The sequence below is a fragment of the Podarcis gaigeae genome (assembly GCF_964106915.1).
Source record: "Podarcis gaigeae genome assembly, chromosome: 6".
Lineage (NCBI taxonomy): Eukaryota > Metazoa > Chordata > Lepidosauria > Squamata > Lacertidae > Podarcis > Podarcis gaigeae.
Window position 1 is genome coordinate 17029510 of NC_139682.1, and position 19072 is coordinate 17048581.

General features: G+C 45.0%; 1 protein-coding gene across 2 annotated transcripts in view; it reads right to left on the reverse strand.

The window, feature by feature from the left end:
* Positions 1 to 267: 267 nt before the first annotated feature.
* Positions 268 to 19072, reverse strand: part of TSHZ2 (teashirt zinc finger homeobox 2) — a 344424-nt gene continuing 325619 nt past the window's right edge. For both annotated transcript variants that reach the window (XM_083744170.1, XM_083744174.1), the window contains exon 3: positions 268 to 1919. The gene's annotated coding sequence lies outside the window, so the exon portion shown is untranslated. The remainder of the gene's footprint in view (positions 1920 to 19072) is intronic.

Genomic DNA, 19072 nt, shown 5'->3' on the forward strand with positions numbered 1-19072 from the left:
TTTTCCCCTCCTTCCCTCAAGCGCCATATTTTTTTCCCATCTAGGTTATGCATGCCATAAAAAAAGCAATTTGCTATTATATGTGGCATAAGGGCAACACTTTCCCTAGGAGGTAAATAAGAAGGGAATTTTTTTCCCTCTCCCCCCCTCCCCTCCTTGCTTCCATGTTGAGTTTAGGGATCGTGTCAAAATTTCTCAGACAATTCTGATGTCAGATTTTTCTGTTCTCAGAAACTGGAGGAAACACTAAACAGATTCCAGCCTATGTTTGTTCAGGATTCCATTTTATTTTAGCTTTAGCTTGTACTGCTTTTATTCCTCTAAGAATTCTGTCTTTCTCCCCCGAAACACTTTCAGTTTTATGCCTGGTGTATGCCCCTTTTATATTTTGAGTAGCAATTTATGACTCAATGCAGTCTTATTTCTCCTTTAAGGATATGAAAACCCATTCTTTAAATGCACAGACAGATTGTCTCTTAAAGGCTGGCTTTGTATAGAAAATGCTTAGCTAGAGAAAAGGAGCTTGTGCCTGTATTTAACCCCTACAAACAATGTACTGGGTGACGGGGAGCGCTCACCATTAAAATGTCTTGGAAGCTATCCGTGAGTTGACATAGAACCCAATTTTAATCTGTGTAATACAGTATTCCTGTTAATAATAACATATAATTAAGACATCCGTTAAAAATCCATAACGTTAATTTAATGGAGAAAATCTAATACAGTTCTATTGGAATTTTTACGTTAAATTAACTTTAACGGGCTTTTAATGGATGTCTTAATTAGATCTCATTATTAACGTGAATATTCCACAAATTAAAATCGGAACCTCAAAAGTTTTAATGGGGGGGGGGAGTTAAAAGAACCATTTTTAAACAGAATGTTTCCTTCTGCCTCTTTTTCAAGGCCATTTAGCTCCTTTGGAAGATGAGCTGGAATTTTAAAAATAGGTAACAGGAGATAGTGTTTCTTAGGATCTTTGCATTACTACGTATCCATAATAGTCCTGACAACAAGTGAGCTGTTTGTTCTTGCATTGATAAAAGCTGGGAAAAGGTTCGAGCCGTCGATACACATGTTAAAAACACACCCTTTCTCGTTTTCGTTTGTTTGGAGGGCAAAAGTTTCATTGCATACACCTTGAAATACAGAAATATGACGATGCTTAAATTAAAAAAAGAAAGCAAAGACAATGTGAATAAAAGAGCTGGAGGAACAATCAATTTTCAACAAATCTTTGGCAACAACAGGGTTAACCGCAACTATTGGAACAACTTGCTGGGAAGATTAACGCTGTTCCGAGTTTTTTTGGCTCGGGATCTGTTTTAACTTAATAATTCTTCTGCTTACGGTGATGTATTGATCCCTAGTGCCATGACTGGATTGGGCAACCCAGGTGCACTACTAATAGCTGCACGGAGTTGAAACATTTCCTTTAGACAAACTATCCCAAAGGGGTTATAAATAGGAAACAGAGATTACCATGAAAAGCAAACCTTCCAGTGTGACTGCATCTTGTGGAGCACGCTTGGACATTAAACGATGAAGAATTATATTTCCCACCCCCCCTTTCCTGTCGAGTGTTACAAATTGACAAAATAAGTACATCAATGTTTTCAGTCATTATCCTACTTCAGTGGTACTTTGTTTTAGTGACAGCAGAAGGGGACAGTGGAGACCAGACAGCCTCGCTGCAGTTTATCAATGAAAATCTAATATCGTCCATAAGCAGGGGAGTGGAAATCAATACTTCATTACCAAATTGTTAGTGAGGATGAAGAAGAATAGCTGGAGGTTTTTATTATTCTTTTGGCAGTCTTCTCAGTCCGGGTTGTTGGAAGTTCAATGTCAGCCGCGGTGTGGAGAAGGTGTGGGCAGTCAGGGTGGGAGAGCTGGGGGTGGGGGTTAAGGCATTGGTCCTGCAATCAGAGATAATTAAAAACAAAACAAAATGACAATGCAAATGACAAAGTCAGAATTGCTTCTTTAAAAAATTGCATTTCTTTGAGCTGACGTGTTTTCACGTGCATCTGTTCCAGAGGGATTCAATAAGAAAGCAAAAGTACAAATAGACATGTATCTATAAGGTTGTTTAGCAGCTTCAGCAAACCTGGTGCCCTCTCAATGGTTTGGACTACAACTCCCATCAGCCCTATGCTGGTTGGGGCTGATGGGACTTGTAGTCCAAAATATTGGCAGGGCACCAGGTTGAAGAAGACTGCCCTATATGGTTTAAAATCAAAGAACCTCAAGGACTGCTTACTCCCATATGAATGTGCCCATGCTTTAGAACAATGGTTCCCAAACATTTCATTTGCTGCCCGATTGGTTCCATAAACTCATCCCCAGTGCCTCCTACCCTATAAAAAAACCCCACTATTCAGAGTAGTGGTTTGCTCGAGGAAACTGAGGAAGATAACAACACAATGAAATTCAATGCAGTAACAATCAATTGCACCATTTATTCAAAATCCAATTTTAGTTTAATTACATCAACAAAATGAATTAACTGGACCCAGTGGTACCAGCTTTTCAAAGCCTGGTGGTCATTCTGAAGGACCAGGTGCGCAGCCTGGAAGTCATTCTGGACTCACAGCTGTCCATGGAGGCGCAGGTCAATTCTGTGTCCAGGGCAGCTGTCTACCAGCTCCATTTGGTATGCAGGCTGAGACTCTACATGCCTGTGGACTGTCTCACCAGAGTGGTGCATGCTCTAGTTATTAGCCGCTTGGACTACTGCAATGCACTCTATGTGGGGCTACCTTTGAAGGTGTCCCGGAAACTACAACTAATCCAGGATGCAGCAGCTAGACTGGTGACTGGGAGCGGCCACTGAGACCACACTGGCTCCCAGTACGTTTCCGAGCACAATTGAAAGTGTTGGTGCTGACCTTTAAAGCCCTAAATGGCCTCGGTCCAGTATACCTGAAGGAGTGTCTCCACCCCCATCGTTCAGCCTGGACTCTGAGATCCAGCGCCGAGGGCCTTCTGGCGGTTCCCTCACTGTGAGAAGCCAAGTTACAGGGAACCAGACAGAAGGCCTTCTCAGTAGTGGCGCCCGCCCCGTGGAACACCCTCCCACCAGATGTCAAAGAGAAAATCAACTACCAGATTTTAGAAGACATCTGAAGGCAGCCCTGTTTAGGGAAGCTTTTAAAGTTTAATAGACTATTGTATTTTAATATTCTGTTGGAAGCTGCCCAGAGTGGTTGGGGAAACCTAGCCAGATGGGTGGGGTATAACTAATAATAAATGTTGTTGTTGTTGTTGTTGTTAACCCCTCCAGTGCCTTCCTGCCTCTCCCTTACCTCTCCACACTGTCTTAGGAAATCCCACTGCCCCCCCCCCACCAGAGCAATAAGACCGCTGTTTTTGCAGGTCTGATGAGGCCCTTCCCTGGGTTCCCACAGCTGTATTTGATGTACTGGAAAGCAGGTCTTTTTGACCATTCCTCCATTTTTGTGCTCAACCGTCTTGAAACATCAGGTGAAGAGGGATGTGTGGCCACCTGGTAGGCTAGCTCTGCTCCGTACTCCTGGTTTACACCTCTCACTAGGTGCAAAAGGTCACACAGATGGTCAGTGTAAGTGGCCATATAGTGGGCACCATTAGTGAGCTTTGCTGGCACAAAGAGCCCCGCCAGCAGCTGCCCTGTGCTGGGGTTGAATGTGAACTCCGCTCTCACTCTGAATGCCATTTCCAAGCCACCTGCTGATTGATCCTGAAAATATTTTCTATGGGGCAGTTAGCCCCTCTTTCACCAGTGAGGATGCTAAGCGCTGGTTCACAAGGTGCTGTTTAACACGTAATAATTGCAGCCATCACATTGTAGCTTGGTTAGGTGAACCGATGACTGCAGCTCAGCTCTTTTGTTGAACTTCCTTATCAGGCGATCACAGTACCTGTCAGTCGTAACAATTAAGTAATGAGCTGTGCACTTAAGAACCACCATCTCAACATATCATGCAAATTAGCTAGTAAGTAGCGACTGGAATATAGAAAAAGACGAGGGATGCGTTCTGTATCGTTCTGAATGGTGGGCATTGCATTTCAGTTCAGTGATGTTTGGTTCTCATTCAGAGAATGAGACTCTGACTAAATATGCTTGCATATGAAAGCCACAATGGTTTGCATCCAGCTCTCTTAGGTTGTTCACAACACAACCCATTTTTCTTTTATTAATGAGTTTAATGACATCTAATGACACACATGCAGCTGGTTCTTCTTCTTCGGTGATCACTTGTAGCTGAGTAAGTTTGTCTTCCAATCATGGTTAATCATGGCGAGGGTTTGCCAAATGTACCTACCTCTTAGCTCAGAGGTCGGCAAAGTTTTTGTGGCTTGGGCCAGTTCACGGTCCCACAGACACCATGGTGGGCCTGTGTGCGCACACGCATGCGCAAACGCTGTTTCTGGCGCGCCTTCCGGCGAAGAGGAGGCGTGCGCAACTTCCTATTGGCTGCAGGAGCTTCCTGCAGCCAATTGGAAGCTGGCCAGCATTGTGGAAGGCAGTCCCCGCTCTGCTCCGCACCGGTTTAGCACAGCACACGGGAGCCGGCCAAGCAGGTAGCAGGAGTGCATGGGCCAGTTAAACGACCCCCATGGGCCACTTGTGGCCCATGGGCATTAGGTTGCCAACCCCTGTCTTAGCTCATTTCTCCCTTTCGCCCTGGGTTTGTGCTTCTTCGAAGTCCATGACGCCTTGGGTAGAGGCTATTCTCCAACTGGAACCCTTGCAAGTTCTAACCAACATGTGAAAAGCTTGGTTTCATTACTGTGACACAGATTGTCACCTATTGGCTTCCAGAACTCAGCATTTCATCAGTGGGAGCTGGCAGTGTTTTTCTTTCTGTGTAAACTGTGGAGAGGGGGGACAAGGGGGACAGCTGCCCCCCCCAAATCAAGTGAATAAAAAAAATACTTAATCAACTGAGGTTCTGCCCCCTTCCAACATGAAGCCCGCCCCCATCACAAACCCTGGCTATGCTAGGAGAAGCTGGCATTGCCAATGGGAAACTCTGCGCTTTGCAAGGCTAAAATGGCACACGGAAGTTCATCAGGAAAATGGAAGGAAAAGATGCACTTCTGCCAGCTTCCTGCCATGGGGCTGTCCCCACTTTAGCTTGGGGATAGACAAGATTGCCAGATTCAAAACAAAGCAGGCGTACTTGCCTTTTAAGAGCCGTGTGGGGGCAAAAATTCAGTGGTTGTGATTTCAACCATCATGATGATGAGTCAAGCCTCTCCTGTGAACATTTGCCCTCCTGTTCAACTCTTAAGGAAGAGGAAACCCACACCAGGACATCAGCAGACAAACAGCAGCAGTATCTCTCTATTTCTGCCTCCCTCCCTCTTTATATATGCCATACAGCCCCTCCATGGAGACGCACAACACAAGAGCATAAGAAGAGTCTTGCTGGATCAGGCCAAAGACCCATCCAGTCCAGCGCCCAGTTCTCACAGTGGCCAACCAGATGCATGTAGGAAACTCACAAGTAGGACCTGAGCACAAGTGCATTCTCCTCTCTTGCGGTTCTCAGGAATTGCCATTCAGAAGCACACTGCCTCTCACCATGGAGACAAGAGCAAAGCAATCATGGCTATCAGTTTTTGATAGCCTTATCCTCTGTAAATCTGTCTGATCCACCTTTAAAACCATGCAAGTTGGTGACTATCCCTGGCACACACTCATATGCACTTCAGCGATCATGGCTAATAGTCATCGATAGATATGCCCTCTATGAATTGCATTAGAGGGATCATAACTCAGCGACAGAACACATCCTTTGCATGCAAATTGCCCCATTCCTTGGCATTGCCAGTTAGAAGGACCAGGGCAACAATTTCTGCTGGGGACCCTGGATTGCTGCTGTTAGGGTGGGCAAGTTTGGGGTCAGATGGACAAAGAATCTGACAAGGTCCTCCTAGTTTCTCTTATCTTCAGATCTCAGGACATATGATGCTAAGCAGGGGTGCCATTTAGTGGGGGCAGGGGCCGAGGCCCCCCAAATTTTCAAGGAGGGGGACAGGTCTCCTCAATATTCCATTGTGACCGTGTGCATTCTGAGGACAAACCGATGTGCTTGATGCTAAGCAAGATTCAGACTGGTCAGTACCTGAATCGGAGACCCCAGGGAAATGACTTATTGGATGAAATGGATGAAAACAAGATATAAAATATACTATGAATTGTATTCAATGTACCACTAAGTTAAAGTCATGCAGAGATAATGCTGTTCTGCAGGCAACAAGTTTTGTGCTAGCAGTAAGCCCACTGCTGGCAACTTGGTTGCACAATAGATTGTACAATTTGTTGTGCAGCGAGTTCCAGCTAATGCAGCTGTTGCATTGGGTTCCTCTGTTGCACAATTTAAAACCCACCCATCTGCTAGCACTAGTGGACCAATGATGTCAGATACAGCTCTAAATGCATACATAAATAACTTTAAAATAAGTTATTCTAAGCTGAGATCTGTAACATCCTGGATCACATAACATTGTTCATGTAAGTAGCATGGGTTGCCCTTGTGAGGGCTCACCGTACCTCATAATAATGGCACAGACAACAGACAGCAAGGCTATGTCAGGGTCAGGCATTTCTCTGCAAGCCTTGGTTGTTGATTCCCCCCCCCCCCCCGTTGTAAAGCAAGGGCCTTTAAGAAAATCTCTGGTGAAATTAGGCTAGGAAAAGGGACTCTGCATCTTTGAGTAATGAGACTGGGAAACTGGGAACGCGTTTCCCACTCACTCATTTCTCACTGTACGGCATTCCGATTTCGTGACACTTCCTAATAAATCATTGCTTATCACTCACATGGGAACGTAACACGGCTCAAGTTAAGATTCGTTAGCGATTGTAAAGAAGAAACATGAATTGCTCTATATCAGAGCTTTTTGATCATCATCCGGCCTGCTGCAGGCACTCTTTTTTATTGTTATATTTACTGTAACTGTTGTTTAAGGCATAAATAAAAGAGCAGGAAAGCACAGAAAATATGAATAATGTAAATAAATTTATTTGTCTTATTTATGCATTGATGTAAGCATTTGGCAATTACTCTGCACAGCGGTTTGTATCCGGCATCAGAAAGAGAGAGAGAGAGAGAGAGAGAGACTGTTGCATCGCCAAACAGATCTGATACATTAAACACAGCTGCACACACCTGGCCCCACCAAAAGGCCTTCTGCTGCTACTTTCAAGAGGGGGCACTGAGAAGTCCACCACCCACTGTGACCTTTCCTGGTCAAGCAAATCAGGGATGGTTTCTGTAGGCAATGGAGCTCCTCTCTTCCCTCTCCCTCACCTCGGCATTGTGGCTCCCTCTCCCGGAGTGGATGTTGATAATATGGCACCCTGTGCAAAACCCAAACTTGACACATCCACCCACTGCTCAGCCCTTGAGCAAAACCAGCTAAGCGAGGCACTGGGCTTTAGGAAGGAGGTATAAGGCTCTGGCAGAGTCCCAGAGCCCTCCCATCTCCTTCCCAAAGCCCAGCATGTCTTTTTTGGGAAGGAGGTGGGAAAGCACCCCCTCAGCTCAGCGCCCTGTGTGGGAGAACCGGACATGCCCCCTCCATCACATCTATACATTTAAAGCACTCTTATACCACTTTAGAAGTTAAAACTTCCCTCAGGGAATCCTGGGAACTGTAGTTTCTTAAGCATGAGGATAGTTGCCAGGAGGCCCCTCCAGAACTGTAATTCCCAAGGGACTATAGCTCCCAGGATCCAAAGGGGAAGCCATGACTATTATAGCCATGACTCTTATAGTCAGTTAAAAAAGAGAATGCTTTAAATGTGTAGTGTAGATGATGTGACCCAGATCTCGTGTGTGTTTGTATGCTTTAAAAAGAACATCTCTCGTTCCTTTTGTTGTTGTTTTAATTCATCTGTCAGCACCCTTAACAAACTACATTTCACACAATTCTTTAAGGGAAGCCATGTGTGATGGCCTGGGATTCCGATTCAGAGGACGAACCAGAGGAATCCCAGCCGGCACAGGAGTCCCCGCCTCCAGGGCCGGCTGAACTGGGGCAAGGCCTAGATGCTGAAGAGCCTGCACCTGTGGCAGAGCACCAGGAGCTGGCCCCAGGTGAAACCCTTCTGGCCCCAGAGGGGCTTGAGGACTCAGTGGCTACAGGTGAGCCTCCTCCAGGGCCCAGTAACCCTTCGGCCTCTCCTGATCTGCAGAGGCTTAGGGCAGAGAGGTGAAGGGAACTGGTTGCTCCCAGGAGGAGTGCTCACCTTAAGGTCAGAGGAGGCGGGGCTCCTGGGGGCCGGGACCGCCCCTGGCCTTAGAAGAGGATAAAAGCCCAGTCACCCCGGCCCCAGGTTGCGGGAGCAACGTCGTTGTTGGCTTCGGACCTTCCTGTGTTCCTGTTCCCTGCCCGGCCTCCTGTTCCTGACCATCCGGTGCTCCTGTTCCCTGCTCGGCCTCCTGTTCCTGACCATCCGGTGTTCCTGTTCCCTGCTCGGCCTCCTGTTCCTGACCATCCGGTGTTCCTGTTCCCTGCTCGGCTCATGTAGAAGCTGTACAGGGTGGTGGAGCAATACATTTTTTGCTCCACCTGCTTTTGTCTCTGGCCCTGCCCACCACTGACATGTGACTACAGGAAGGTGGGCCAGAAAGTGGCTCTCAGTCTGAAAACAGTCTCCCCCTCTTTGGTGTGGACAAGTCTAGAGAGCTCTCACCTGTGGAGGGATGTGCTGGCGGAGGAAGAGGAGTGTGGGGGGAGCGCACCGCCCCCGGCAGCACGATCCCAGTGGGGTGCCAGCCCTGCCCCCATCTGCTCTCCGCCCCCCCCCCCAGTGTTGGAGCATGAAGCTCCGCCACTGCATGGCATTCCCCACATCACTAATGTGTTTCCCAGCTGGGGTAGATGTGAAAGATCTCACTGTGATGGAGAAGTGTGGTCCAGGAAGCTCTAGTCAACTGCACTCGTTACGCCATGCCTTCTCTGCTTATCACCACGTCTGCAGAAACTCTGAGATAAAAGCGTGGCGGAGTCAGGAGGAGTCCCTAATTATTCCGGAGTTCCTTTTCCTTCTTTTCAATTTGCTTCAGGCCTTTGATTAACCCCTTGATCAGGCAATCACATCTGGGATTGAAGCAAGTTAAGTGGTTATCTTCAGTTATAGGCTTCCATTTGCCTGCTGAACCACAGGAGAAACAAGGAGATCTCCTTTCATTAAGCAAAAAGAAATCCCTGAAACAAAATTGGTAACAGTAACGCAGACACACCAAGTTTGTGTAATCATGAAGTTGGTGAGGAGACTACATTTGGTTGACAATTATTTATTTATTTAAGTCTGCCTATCGCTCACCTTGAATGGGAGAGTGCCTGCCAAGTACCTCTCCCACAGCAGAACAATATTTTATGTATTTACCCATAATTTCCTCCCTGTTATCTACTGTATTCTCTGTTCAAACTCACATACACACTGCTGCTATTGCAGCTACAGTTTGAAGCGAAGACCAGCACAGGCAGAAAGAGGCTTTTTCTTGTTCTATTTTCCTACTGAAAATAGCTCACACTTCACTAACCTGTTTTTGCCTTCACTGTAAATAAATGTATCTTCTCAGGCATGATGGCGGTGGAAAACAGGCCAGGAAGATTTTTTTTTGGGGGGGGGGGGACATGAAGCCATGTTCACATGACATTAGTCAGCCATAGCGGCGTTACGTTAAAAACAAAACAAAAGCCCCCCCCCCCCAGACATCAAAGTGAATAATTACAAACCTGCACATACTATGTTATTTCTATAGCATGTAGTTCTCTGTGTTGGGGGGGGGGGGGACACATACATTCTTCCAAGTATAACTCTTGTTTGGGGGAAGCCATGACTGTTAAATGTGGTAAACACTGCTTTAAATGTATGGTGCAGATATGACATTAGTTTATTCTGTGCCTCAGGAGGACAGGGATTTTATTTTAGAATCCCACAGCAAACCAATTTTTGGAAAATATTTGATTTTGTTTAAACACAGACATTCTGTACAATATTAATTTTAAAAATAAAATTATGGCACATTTCCATTTCCATTCCTTCCCCAGCAGAAGATTATCCGGTGTGTGTGTGTGTGTGTGTGTGTGTGTGAAGCTACTAAAGCAGAAGAAGTTTAAGTATTATTATTTATGTTGAGTTTACTTATATCCTGTTTCATAGCCCCAAGAGACTCTCAAAGCAACTTACAAGAGTTTGTTGTTGGCCTCTGTCTGCTTTGGGAGACAATAGGTGGGTGTGCATTAGGGCTTAAGTGAAACCATTAGAAGGTTGCAGCACCCGCTGTGGCAGTAGAGGCCGATATGGGAGAGAGATGTTTTGTTGCAGCTGGGGCAGATGAAGACATCCGGTTGTGCTGCTGCAGATGCACTATGGCATCTCTTCTCCCTGTGCTCCTCCCAGTGGTCATTCCTCCTCTGGGCACTGCTATGGATGCACAACCTGACTGTCCTTCTTCAGGCACTGCGGATGTCTGCAAAGGATTCCCACGTTGTATTACAGACTGGGTTTGCCAACAGACCTGGTGCCTGAAGCCAGCTCCCCATACAGCACGTCCTTGGGGATCCTGCCACCTTCCTTTCTGTGGACATGACCAAGCCAGTGTAGACGTTGCTAAGACAGAAGGGTGAACATGCTGGGAATGGGGGTATGAGAGAGCACATCTTCCTTTGAGACTCTGTGCTGCCCTGTGATGCCCAAAATCTTCCTACCGCAGTGCAAATAATAATAATAATAATAATAATAATAATAATAATAATAATAATAATAATAATTTATTTGTACCCTGCCCATCCCCAGCCACCCTAGGCGGCTTCCACAAAGACCAAAAATACAAAAAGATGTCACACATTAAAACTTCCCTGAACAGGGCTGCCTTAAGATGTCTTCTGAATGTCAGGTATTTGTTTATCTCTTTGACATCTGATGGGAGGGCATTCCACAGGGCGGGTGCCATTACTGAGAAGGCCCTCTGCCTGGTTCCCTGTAGCTTTGCTTCTCGCAATGAGGGAACCACCAGAAGGCCCTCGGCCCTGGACCTCAGCGTCTGGGCAGAACGATGGGGGTGGAGTCGCTCCTTCAGGTATACTGGGCTGAGGCCGTTTAGGGCTTTAAAGGTCAACACCAACACTTGGAATTGTGCTTGGACAGTCCTTTGTATTCAATACAAAGGACTATCAAAAAAACCGGCAGAGAGAAATGGAGAGAGATTTAAGAGCCTCTGACGTGAGGGATCCAGGCTGAGAATAGATGGACTGATGGACATTGGTTTGGGGATCAAAACCGGGAAAGGGAGGGTGGGATATGGGAATCCAAAGGGTGTAAAAATATAATGTGTTAAGTCTTTTCTTTTTTTCTCTTTATATTTTTTTCTCTGTAATTTTTATGGAATGGGGGGAAAATCGTGGAAGGGAAACTTGGGTCGACTTTAGGAAAAAGGCTTAAGAATAAGAGAAAATTGATTTTTCAAATCAAATAGAAATAAGGTTTCTAAAAATAAATTGAGGAACGGAGGAAAGAGGAAAAGTAAAACAATAGCATGATTAAATAAACTATTAAGTTAAGGTTGAGAAATAAGATAAGAACTTGTTGAGCAGATAACTTAAATTGGAATGCAAGAAGGGGAGGGGGGAGGGGGCCTGGGAAAGAAGGTTAAAGAAAAAAAGGCTTTTTAAAATATTATGTGTTTTTTTTTATGTTCTTTTTTCAATTTTTGCTTTTTGTTTTTCTTGTTTATATTATGTGGAAAATTTCAATAAATATTCATTAAAAAAAAAGGAATTGTGCTTGGAAACGTACTGGGAGCCAATGTATGCCTTTCAAGACCAGTGTTATGTGGTCTTGGCGGCTGTCACCAGTCACCAGTCTAGCTGCCGCATATTATGAAAGATAGTCACAATAAAATCTCATTCAAATCTGGTATCAGGAACATAAATCACATGGTGTCGCTATGACACTATGGTTCTTTTTAGGTGGTGTTTCCTGTCCGCATCATTGATCTCACTTGGTGTTGCCCTTTGGCCTTCACCTACTAGGCATCAGAGTCCACTGAGGTCCACCACTGAGGTCACGCAGTGTGGCTGGACAGATGGACCTCCCTCAGTCCATAAGATAAGCAAATGTTCAGTTCTGAAGTGGAAGCCTAGCTTCAAATCTCGTTTGAACAGTCCTGTTCAAGTTGACCACAAACTTGACATGAGCCAACAGTGTGACGCGGCAGCTAAAAAAGCCAATGCAATTCTGGGCTGCATCAATAGGAGTATAGATCAAGGAATAGTGCCACTGTATTCTGCTCTGGTCAGACCTCACCTGGAGTACTGTGTCCAGTTCTGGGCAACACAGTTCAAGAAGGACACTGACAAACTGGAACGTGTCCAGAGGAGGGCAACCAAAATGGTCAAAGGCCTGGAAACGATGCCTTATGAGGAACGGCTAAGGGAGCTGGGCATGTTTAGCCTGGAGAAGAGGAGGTTAAGGGGTGATATGATAGCCATGTTCAAATATATAAAAGGATGTCACATAGAGGAGGGAGAAAGGTTGTTTTCTGCTGCTCCAGAGAAGTGGACACGGAGCAATGGTTCCAAACTACAAGAAAGAAGATTCCACCTAAACATTAGGAAGACCTTCCTGACAGTAAGAGCTGTTCGACAGTGGAATTTGCTACCAAGGAGTGTGGTGGAGTCTCCTTCTTTGGAGGTCTTTAAGCAGAGGCTTGACAACCATATGTCAGGAGTGCTCTGATGGTGTTTCCTGCTTGGCAGGGGGTTGGACTCGATGGCCCTTGTGGTCTCTTCCAACTCTATGATTCTATGATTCTATTTCTATGTAAGATTGATGGTAAAATAGGATTTGGATAATACATGTGTTCCTGTGCGCAGAGAATTGATCGCATGGGCAGCTCCAGATCAGACAATCTATTGCTGATTTTGTCACAAGAGGGTGGGAGGGCCGCTGTTGAAACCAGGGATAAATATTTGACAATGCTGTGAAGGCAACTTTGCTAACGATTTTTGAACAAGCTCCAACTGAGGCCTAAATGCCTTCAATATCCATAAACAACTCTATACTGTCCAGTTAGGGAGACAAAGACATAGAGGCTTGTCAGGAAGATTTGCATGGCTAAGTATCCGAGATCCCAGAGATGATGAAGGATTGTTTGAGAGGGGAGTTTGGCAGCCTGGCGTGTGGCGTGTGGCGGCAGAGAGCATGCCATACGGAACGGATGACTATCATTACCATATTGCAGAGCCTTACACCTTCCCAATTACTGGCAGGTTTCATTAATTACGGCAACATTTCACCAATAGAGTCCCCATTCTACCCCCTCCCTCTGCCTTGTCACCACCGCCCCTCTATCTACAGAAAATGCACGACTCAGTAGCTGATTACCCACGAAAAACTGGGCCATGGGGCTGCTTGCTCAGGCTGAAACAAGCAGACAAATAAATAAATAAGGCAGCGTTTGGCTCTGAAATCAAGATGGAGGAAAACAGGGTGGTAATTCAGATGAGTGCAGGAGCTTCTGAACTAGTACTGAGTGTGTCTGGATTTATTTTTCCTTTGCTAAACTGGGTTCTCACATAAGCAGCATATGCAACAGGGGTATATGCAAACTGATGTGCTTAAAAGCAAAATAAATCAATAAAATAAAATAAAATAAAAAGGGAAAGGTACCCCCCCCCATACACTCCAGATGCGTGTACAAAAAGTAGAGGCAGATTGCAAAACAGCAGTCACTTAAGCTCTGCAAAGACTGAAGTTTTGCTAGTCGAGATTGGCGAATCGTACAAGGAGAGGCTGCGCAGATACCATTGGCTCAGCCCCATTAAATATAATGTCGGGAGCATTTCCCCACTGTCATCTTGTTACTATCAACAGCATTATCTGTATCAACCGATTCTACAATTACGCTTAACGACTAGTCTTGCTACAAAGAGTCAGCAGCCCCCAAGCTCGTTTTCATTTTAAATACGCCGAAGAAAGGCGGGATGCTAACCCTTCAGATGCTTGAACAACAAGACAGGAAAAAACCACAGAGACCATGCAAACATTTCCAAATCGCTGCCAGCACACACACACACTCCTATTCTATGGTCGGCCAACTGTTCCCAGTGATTTCTATTACATTTCCTACCTATTATTTCATGTAATGGCATTCCTTAAATTTTAAATTAGCTCCGAAGAATAAAAATAATTGAATTCCTGCTGTTTTGTGTACATAGAGGGTGACAGGAGCTAATGTGATAATTTAAACTGTAAATGAGTCTTCACTTTGTGTTCATTAATTACAGCTAATTACTGAATTACAAACCTTCTTGGTTAGGCACTGTTATGTATTCATGTAGCATGTTAGACCTCCAGCTGGTAGAAAACTGTTTTATAGACTTACAAGCTGACATGCTAAGCTAGCATAGGAACGAATTTCATTTGGGGTGGGGGGTGGGAGGGGGGAGAGAAGACGGGATAGAGGAACTAAAAACAAAACAAGGATTGAGAGCTCTGAGCATAAGCAATGAGTCTGACTTGGATCTGAGGACGGAAGATACCCTGCATGATGAACTGAATTTCCTGAATATTCAGGACAGGCAGTAGATACATTTTTTTCTTTCATATGTAGATGGATACTCCAGGGATTGGATGATCCACCCACCCCCCACATCACAGCAATTTCTCAAACCATGTGAGCATCAACACTGATGTAAGCATGCCTGAAATACAATCCATTCTGGGTCAGTTCTGGAGCTGCCAATCTCTACTTACTGCTAATTATAGCAATAACAGCAACTTATTGCATATGGTGACCACTTACTCCTTGCAGCAATAGTAGCTACTAAAGCTGCTATTAAGGAACGCTGCCATCATTAAAGCACAGCAGTGAAAGGGGGTAAACTGCCACCTAAAATATGTGCATTTCCTGTGTCAATATAAAGTGGCTGTGTCTGCACCACACATTTAAAGCACATGATTTCCCCAAGAATCTTAGAAATCCCATCCATGAGAAAGCAAATGAAATTTTCTCTCCCTGTTGGTAATTTTGAGTATCTTTTCTTTTCTCTTTAACTGATGGAAACCGGTCAAAAAAACACAGGGGAGATTTTCAGAACAGTGGTAGAACCAGAGGAGGGGGCTACAGCCTTAGGATTGCTGGTAGGAGCAGATCAGGCTAGGAATGTGTGAATTGATGAGTTTTGCTTTCTCCCTGTTTCCCATTCCCGCCCCCCCAGTCTTAAGTTCATTTCTCCACATTTTCACATCAGTCTGCATTTCTTTTCTTCTTTTTAAAAAAGGTACTCATGAAAATTCACAAGCACGCAGCACAAATTTCTCCTAATATACACATTTTATATTTTCCCCAATATATGCATTTGTTTTGCATGTTACTTTCACTAATATGTGCATTTTTATGTACATTCTACCTCAGTATATGCATTTTTTGTGTGTCATTACCTGGCTAGAGGACCGAAATGCAAAATTTGGAGAATCGTGAATTTTTTGGAGGATGACAATGTTTCAGTTCACACATTGTTTTGCAAAGTAGGTTCACCTTTAAAAGTGAACTGAATTGAATTTCTCCCGTATCCCTGGATAAGGCCTATCCACCATGACCTCATAGGAAAATCAGTGAGCTAAGCTGTGAGCAGTGAACCGTAGGAGCTCCACCAACCATGGAATTCTAATTCTCTGGCTGCTGCTTTCCATGAGCTCAGCTGAAGACTGGCTGCCTTCCTTGGCACCCAAGTGGAAACTTTGACAGTCACCGCCCTGCTCTCCTCACTATTTAGTGCCTAGCATTAGCCCTCCACTAGACATCCCAGTACGTTTTCGAGCACAATTCAAAGTGTTGGTGCTGACCTTTAAAGCCCTAAAAGGCCTCGGTCCAGTATACCTGAAGGAGCATCTCCACCCCCATCATTCTGCCCGGACACTGAGGTCCAGCGCCGAGGGCCTTCTGGCATTTCCCTCAATGCGAGAAGCCAAGTTACAGGGAACGAGGCAGAGGGTCTTCTCGGTAGTGGCGCCTGCCCTGTGGAACGCCCTCCCATCAGATGTCAAAGGGAAAAACAACTACCAGATTTTTAGAAGACATCTGAAGGCAGCCCTGTTTAGGGAAGCTTTTAATGTTTAATAGGTTATTGTATTTTAATATTCTGTTGGAAGCCGCCCAGAGTGGCTGGAGAAACCCAGCCAGATGGGCAGGGTATAAATAATAAATTATCATCATCACCATCATCATCATCACCATCATCATAATCATCATCATCATCATCATACCATTTCCTCACCAGGAAATTCAAGCTTCATTTATAGTATAACCCTACACAAGTCTATGCCTAAGTGAATCTTATTGGGTTTAGTGGGACTCCCAGATAAGCATGGGTGATATTTTATATGGTATCAGACCAGGGTCCTATCTACCTTAGTTTTGCCTTATACCAAGTCACTTCACTGGTTCATCTAGCTCAGTATTGTTTAGGTAAAAGGTAAAGGTAAAGGACCCCTGGATAGTCCAGTCAAACTCGACTATGGAGTGTGACGCTCGTCTTGCTTCAGCCTGAGGGCCTGTCTGCAGACAGCTTTCCAGGTCATGTGGCCAGCATGACTAAACCACTTCTGGCGCAACGGGACACTGTGGCGGACACCAGAGCGCACAGAAACGCTGTTTACCTTCCTGCTGTAGCAGTGCTTATTTATCTACTCGCGCTGGTGTGCTTTCAAACTGCTAGGTTGGCAGGAGCTGGGACAGAGCAATGGGAGCTCACCCCGTCGCACAGGTGAACCGCTGACCTTCTGATCAGCAAGCCCAAGAGGCTCAATGGTTTAGACCACACCGCCGCCCGCTGTTTACTCTACGCTGAGTGGAGGCAGCTCTCCAGGGTTTCAGATATGGGATATTCCCAGCCCTACCTGGCGATGCCGGGGAATGAACCTGGGACCTTCTTGCATGCAAAGCACCTGCTCCACTGCTGAGCTACAGCTCTTCTCCATTTTCACCTTATTCACTCACTTAATAAGAACCACTGTTTGTTTGTTTTTACTTTGTAGTTCATGTGAAGAACAAAGTGTGTTCCTTCAAATGGTGGTAACAAGAAAGCCATGCCGTAAAAAAGAAGAGTGTGTTTTTCACCTACAGAGAATGTACTGCTGTTCACCCTGAGCTCCTTCAGGAGCAAGGGAAGGATTTATAATATAATATAATATAATATAATATAATATAATATAATATAATATAATATAATATAATAATAATATGATACATCATTAGCCATTCATAGTCAGGATGAATACCCATTATAACCTTCAGCTTTCTGCATCCACGTCTTAGGGACAGCATTTTCTTACTATGAAGCCCATGAGGACTACATTGGGTCTTCTTAAATCCTTGGGAATGTAACTGAATTGTCCATTATCTCCCAGCCTACTTTTGTGCGTTTGGTTCTTTCAACATCTTTTCAACGACGTAAATACACACACACAAAAGGTAAGTTGTGATTTAAGACATTGCAGTCCCATTAACATCAGCCAGACTGACATTTGTTGTTATCAAGCTATTCCAATAACTGAATGATGGCCCAGACTAAAGGCCATTTTGTCGTTCAGTTAGATTATAATTCTCTCCAACCCATTTATTTCAAAGTAAGTAAGTCTGTTCATACTATATTAGGTTTTGCATCCAAAGATCAGTCCTTCTAAAAATCCCATGATGTGTTTTTTTACGGGGATTTAATTTAAACTGCTAGCTCATTTCCCGATAGTAACGTTGGAAGGCACTGGAAAGTAGAAGTGGCTTTCCTAAAGTTAAGCATCCCAAAGAGACTCCATCTTGACTGATCTTCCAAGTCCCATGCCAGAGCAGCATCACATCTTATTTGGCTTCAGATTGCGATCACTCATCATAAGTAACAGGTTAGTGTATTTGTCCTGATTAAACTTGGATAGGGAAATGTGTCTACCTCGGATTAGGCCAAATTGAACCTAATTCACTATGTCCACACATTGCCATAAACCTAAATCCTTCTTAGAATGTAGGTCACTTGGGTAAATGTATATTGCATACAGTGGTACCTCGGGTTACATGTGCTTCAGGTTACATACGCTTCAGGTTACAGACTCCGCCAACCCAGAAAGATTGCTTCAGGTTAAGAACTTTGCTTCAGGATGAGAACAAAAATTGTGCTCTGGTGGTGCGGCAGCAGCAGGAGGCTCCATTAGCTAAAGTGGTGCTTCAGGTTAAGAGCAGTTTCAGGTTAAGTACGGACCTCCGGAACAAATTAAGTACTTAACCTGAGGTACCACTGTACTTTGTTTTCTACCCCAACCCCAAGAACTACCAAATGGATCCAGGAACAAATTAGCGGCAAACAGGCAGGGGCAGGGGCGCGTTACATGTCCTGGGGGATGCGCAGCAAGTGGCGCGTGTCCCAGGGCAGTGGCCGCGATGGCACCCCCCCGGGATGGCACCAGGGGTGGACCGCTCCCCCCACTCCCACCTTCATCCACCAGTGAGCCAGAGGCTGCCTGATAAGTGCTGCTCTGCCAGTGGATCGGTGCCACTTACTCAGAGGAGCAACTGGTGCACACTCCTTGCTGAGGGCAAGAGCACATTGGGGGAGGGTTAAGAGAGCCATTCGTTCCCATCAAGAGCAGGCAGCCTCTTATCCATCCGGATTAGGGAACTGCTCACTAACAGTGCCTCAGTCTTATCTGGATTGAGCTTCAGTTTGCTGTCTCTTACCCAATACAGTGGTACCTCGGGTTAAGTACTTAATTCGTTCCGGAGGTCCGTTCTTAACCCGAAATTATCCTTAACCTGAAGCACCACTTTAGCTAATGGGGCCTCCTGCTGCTGCCGAGCTGCCGGAGCACAATTTCTGTTCTCATCCTGAAGCAAAGTTCTTAACCCGAGGTACTATTCCTGGGTTAGCGGAGTCTGTAACCTGAAGCGTATGTAACCTGAAGTGTATGTAACCCAGGGTACACTGTATTAGCAAGTAGGGTACAGTTAGAAGTTAGCAGCAATCTTGCATTGAAATGTGGATGCAACAAGTGATAATTATTTATATACTTTAT